This window comes from Pan troglodytes, chromosome 22, assembly GCF_028858775.2.
Source record: "Pan troglodytes isolate AG18354 chromosome 22, NHGRI_mPanTro3-v2.0_pri, whole genome shotgun sequence".
Taxonomy (NCBI): domain Eukaryota; kingdom Metazoa; phylum Chordata; class Mammalia; order Primates; family Hominidae; genus Pan; species Pan troglodytes.
Window position 1 is genome coordinate 2,368,655 of NC_072420.2, and position 5,000 is coordinate 2,373,654.

The window sequence follows — 5,000 nt, forward strand, 5'->3', positions numbered from 1 at the left end:
TCCTTCTGAGCGTAAGGGCCGCAGCGAAAGTTGGCAGGGCCCGCGCTTTTAAAGGCTGAAATCCCGGCGGCTCAGGCCGGTCGTTTCCAGCACTTTGGGAGGCCCAGGAAGGCGCATCATTTGAGGTCAAGAGTTCGATACCAGCGTGGCCAACGTGGAGAAACCCCCTCTCTACTAAAAATAAGAATATGAGCCGGCCATCCTGGTGCGTGCCTGTAATCCCAGCTACCGAAGAAGAATCACTGGAGCCCGGGAAGCAGAGGTTCCAGTGAGCCGAGAGAGCGCCACTGCACCGCAGCCTGGGTGACAGAGCGAGAGAGACTCAGTCCAAAAAAAAGAAAGAAAAGAAGAAGAAGAAGAAACAAAAGAACCGGCCCAAATACTGCATTGTCGCTGAACATTCTCCCAAAAGGCCAGAAACCCCCTGACTCAGGTCAAGGAGGTGGTGTTTGGTTGTACTTGTCTCTCTCTCTCTCTCTCTCTCTCTCTCTCTCTCTCTCTCTCTCTCGCTCTCTCTCTCTCTCTCTCTCTCGCTCTCGCTCTCTCTCTCGCTCTCGCTCTCGCTCTCTCGCTCTCTCTCCTCTCTCCCCCCTAACTTTTATTTGTCGTTCAAGCATACATGTGCAAGATTGTGACATAGGTAAACTTGGGACGGGGGTGTTCAGTGTGCAGATGATTTCATCACCCGGGTAGTCAGTGCTGTGTCCGACAGTATTCGTGTTTTGTTTTTTTCCTGAAGCTGTCTCTCCTTCCACCCCTCCTCCCTCAAGCAGGCTTCCGCGTCCCTGGTCCCCCTCGTTCTGCCCATGCAAGAACTCTCATCTGTAAGTTCCCACTTCTAGATGAGAACACGCGGTATGTAGCCGATCGTTGCTTTCATCTTCGGTGGTGGCGGTGAAAGAGGCATGACACTAAATCGACCCTTAGGACGCTCCCCTCCGTCCCCACCCCGCACCCCCTCCCCACACACACCCTCATTCCCGCACCCCCTCCTGAAACGCAAGAAAGGAAGAAAGAAATGAAAGTAAGCGGTGAGCCTGCAAGGCGGTGGAGGCGGGGGATCTCAGAGGGCGAGCAAGCGATGGCGGTCGGGGGATGTGTCCACTGAGGTATCAAAACTAGGGGACCCACTTTTCAGCCGCAACACACCCCCTAATCCTCAGCCGCAGGCAGCCTCTGGGTGGGGTTGCGCCTGTCAAAGCTTCCGAATGGAGAGAAGCCCAAGGCTACGGAAGGCATCAGCTCCAACTCCAGGAAGGGAATAGGGCTTTGTGCATATGAATGGGGCTTTGAAAGGCGTTGCCGCGGCTTCCAAAGCGATGCGCTGTGCCTCGCCTCGCCCCGCCCCGCCCAGAGCGAGACTCCGTCTGAAAATAAGTACACAAATAAATCATAAAATAATTTATCAATAAATAAGAAAGAAAGAAAGAAAAGAAAGAAAGGAAAGAAAGGAAAGAAAGAAAGACAGACAGACAGACAGACAGACAGACAGACAGAAAGAAAGAAAGAAAGAAAGAATCAGTACAGCGACCGTGGTCGTGAATCATTCCCCGGAGTCCAGGCGCAGTGGCTCACGCCCGTCACGCCAGCACTTTGAGACGCCGGGCAGGAGGGTTGCAACGAAATGATGAGACCCCGTCTGTGGGAAAACATTTAAAAATGAAGGCCGGGCGCGGTGGCTCACGCCTGTCATCCCAGCAGTTCCGGAGGCCGGGGAGGGCGGATCACCTGAGGTCGGGAGTTCGAGACCAGCCCGATCGACATGGAGAAGCCCCGTCTCCACTAAAAATACAAAATCAGCCAGACGTGGCAGCGCACGCCCGCAATCCCGGCTACTCAGGAGGCCGATGCAGGAGAATCGCTTGAAACCGGGAGGCAGAGGTTGCGGCGAGCCAAGATCGCGCCACCGCACTGCAGTCTAGGCCACCAGAGCGAAACTCTGTCTCGGGCGGGGGGGGGGGGGGGGGGAGGAAAAGAAAATTTAAAACGGTGTGGGCACAGTGGCGCGTGCCTGCGGTCCCAGGTTCTGTACTCTGGAGGCTGAGGCGGAAGGATCGCTCGAGTCCAGGAGCGTCCACGCTGCAGGGAGTGAGTTACGATGGCACCACTGCCGGGGTGACGGAGCGAGATGCCGTCTCTAAATCAGTCCATGAGATCACTGGAAGGCGCTCTCTGTGTCTCACTTTCCAAGAGGGTCTCTTTAGGCCAAGCAGGCATGGTACCTCACGCCAGTCATCCCAGCACTTTGGGAGGCTGAGGCGGGAGGAAAGAAGGAAGGGAGGAAGGGAGGAAAGAAGAAAAGAAGAAAGGCAGGAAGGCAGGAAGGCAGGAAGGCAGGAAAGAAAGAGGGGAAGAGAGAGAGAGAGAGAGAGAAAGAAAGAAAGAAAGAAAGAAAGAAAGAAAGAAAGAAAGAAGAAAAGAAAAGAGAAGAAAAAAGAAGAAAAGAGAAGGGAAGAAAAGAAAAGCAAACGGGGAGGGGGCATATCTCCTTGACCGGTGACCGCCCAGGATACAGTGGGTCACGGCCGACCGAAGCCTCGACCTGTGGGGCCTCAAGTGATCCTCTCCTCATCTCAGCCTCCCGAGTAGCTGCGACTACAGGCGGCCATCACCGCGCACAACTCATCTTATAATCACATCATGATTGTATCGAGACGGGGTCTCGCTCCGTCATCCAGGCTGGATCGCCACGGCACGATCTCAGCTCATCGCAACCTCGGCCTCCCCGGTTGGAACAACTCGCCCGCCCCAGTCTCCCGAGCGGTCGTGATTCCAAGCCCACGCCACCAGGCCCGGCTAATCGTTCTATTTTTTCAGAGAGACGGGGTTTCGCCACGTCGGCCAGCCTGGTCTCGAACTCCCGGCCCCAAGCGATCCACCGGCCTCGGCCTCCCAAAGTGCCGGAATGACAGGCGTGAGCTAGCGTGCCCGGCCCAGATCATCTTTTTCATCCATTGTAGAGAAGGGGTTTCGTCAGCCAACGGGTGGAAGGTGGGGTGGGTTTTACTCAGCCTGCGTACTGTGAAAAGGTTAAGTGAGTGTGCTTTGTGAACTAGATATGGAAATGTGTGTGTGTGTGTGTGTGTGTGTGTGCGTGTGTGCATGCGTGCGTGCGCGCGCGCGCGCGCGTGTGTGTGTGAGAGAGAGAGAGAGAGAGAGAGAGAGAGAGAGAGAGAGAGAGAGGAGAGACACCAATCCCACCACGAGGACCCGGAAATAGTGTTTGATCTGTGTCCCTGCCTAGTCACCTGTCTTGTGTGTAGACGACTGAGGATTCCACAAATGAAGGTCAGCAGTATCTATTGAGCTGTTTCTCCCTCTCACGCGTCTCATCTGTGTGCTGGAGAAAGGGAAGAGAAGAGGTTCCGATGGGAAGTTGTCTTCACGCCTGAGGCAGCTGAAGGCAGACCGAAGGGAAGGAGGGCATCCTACGTGACATTTCCATACCCACGCACCCTTTACAATGCTGGGGCCGCCAGTCCACCCCGTACGTCAGCCCACCCCCAAGAACAGCACGGTCCGGGGTGGTCCAGTCTCATCCCAACCGGCCCACCCGGGGCATGCGGTGGAAGTCTTCGCCGGAGGATCCGAGGGCAGCGTCAACGCGGTTCCCCTGGGGTCGCCCGGCAAAGGCCAGCCGGGGGAGGGTAGCGGGACGTGACGGGGGGGGGGGGGGTGGTCGCATCCGCCTCAGAGCTCCCTGGAAGGTGGCAGGTAGCCGGTGGGGCACGCCGAGCCAGAGACGTCCGGCAGGATATAGATGCGGAAGGCGTGTCAGTCCTCTCCCTATACCTCTCCTGTGGAAAATGCCAGGGCGGCGGTGGGAGCCTCGGCTGGGGGAGAAGCGGGGACAAGGGGGAGAGGGAAGGAGGCCCTCGGGAGGTTTCGGCACCGAAAACCCACTCAGCCAAGCTCCCTCCGTGTTTCCGCGTCCAAGGTACACCCCGGGAGACGGCAAGAGAAACGTTCACACCGTGCTTTCCGTCTTCGTGTTTATCTCTTTCATCTTTTCCATTTTACGAGAGATGCTCATTTCAACAAGCAGACGGCGGATGTGACGCGAGAAGTGTCAAGGCCAGGAGTTTGAGACCAGCGTGAGCAACAGAGCAACACAAGTAGGAGAGCCCAGCTGAAAGAAATGAAAGAGGAGGAGGAGGAGGAGGAGGAGGAGGAGGAGGAGGAGGACGACGACGACGACAAGGGGGGTTGGGGGGGGGGAAGGAGAAGGAAAGAAAAGAAAAGAAAAAAAGAAAAAGAAAAGCAACCACCACCAAGGAAGTTAAGATCCTCCAACGGTCGGAAGTTGAAGACCAGCCTAACCAAGATGGAGAAACCCCATCTGTACTAGGAATAGAAAAATTAGCCAGGCACGATGGCTCATCGCTGTCATCGCAGCTACTCGGGAAGGCTGAGGCAGGAGAATCCCTTGAACCTGGGAGGCGGAGGGTGCGGTGAGCCGAGATCCGCCATCGTCCTCCACCCTGGGCGACAAGAGTGAAACTCCGTCTAAAGAGAAAAAAAAAAAGAAAGAACGAAAAGGCGGATCGGTGAGATGCGTGTGAACATTTTATCTGTTCGCAGTCCCCGTATTAAAAACGGAAAGAACCGACCCATGACAAACATGACCAGAGCGTACCGTGCCCACGCGTGTCATCACAGCACTCCGGGAGGCCGATGCGGGAGGATCTCTGGAGCCTAAAAGTTGGAGATCACCCCGACACGTGAGATGACGCCTACAATCATCATAATCATAGAAGTTTAAAAAGAGATCACGTGTGCCCAGAGCATGGACAACAAAGCGAGAGCACATCCGTACTAAAAAGAAGACGATTGATAGGTAGGCAGGCAGGCAGGCAGGCAGGCAGGCAAACGTAGAAGGAGCCAGGCGCAGCGTCTCACGCCTGTGATAGCAGCAGTGTGGGCGGCCGAGGCAGGCAGGCGGATTGCTTGAGGACAGGAGTTCGAGACCAGCGTGGGCAACATGATAGAATCCCGAAACC

General features: G+C 55.9%; 1 long non-coding RNA gene across 1 annotated transcript; it reads right to left on the reverse strand.

Moving 5' to 3' along the window:
• Window positions 1-3,978: 3,978 nt before the first annotated feature.
• LOC134809250 (uncharacterized) lies at window positions 3,979-4,740 on the reverse strand. Its single transcript, XR_010154512.1, has 2 exons — window positions 4,637-4,740; window positions 3,979-4,506 (listed from the first exon to the last, which is right to left on the reverse strand). It is a non-coding gene; the product is annotated as an uncharacterized LOC134809250 (long non-coding RNA).
• Window positions 4,741-5,000: the final 260 nt, after the last annotated feature.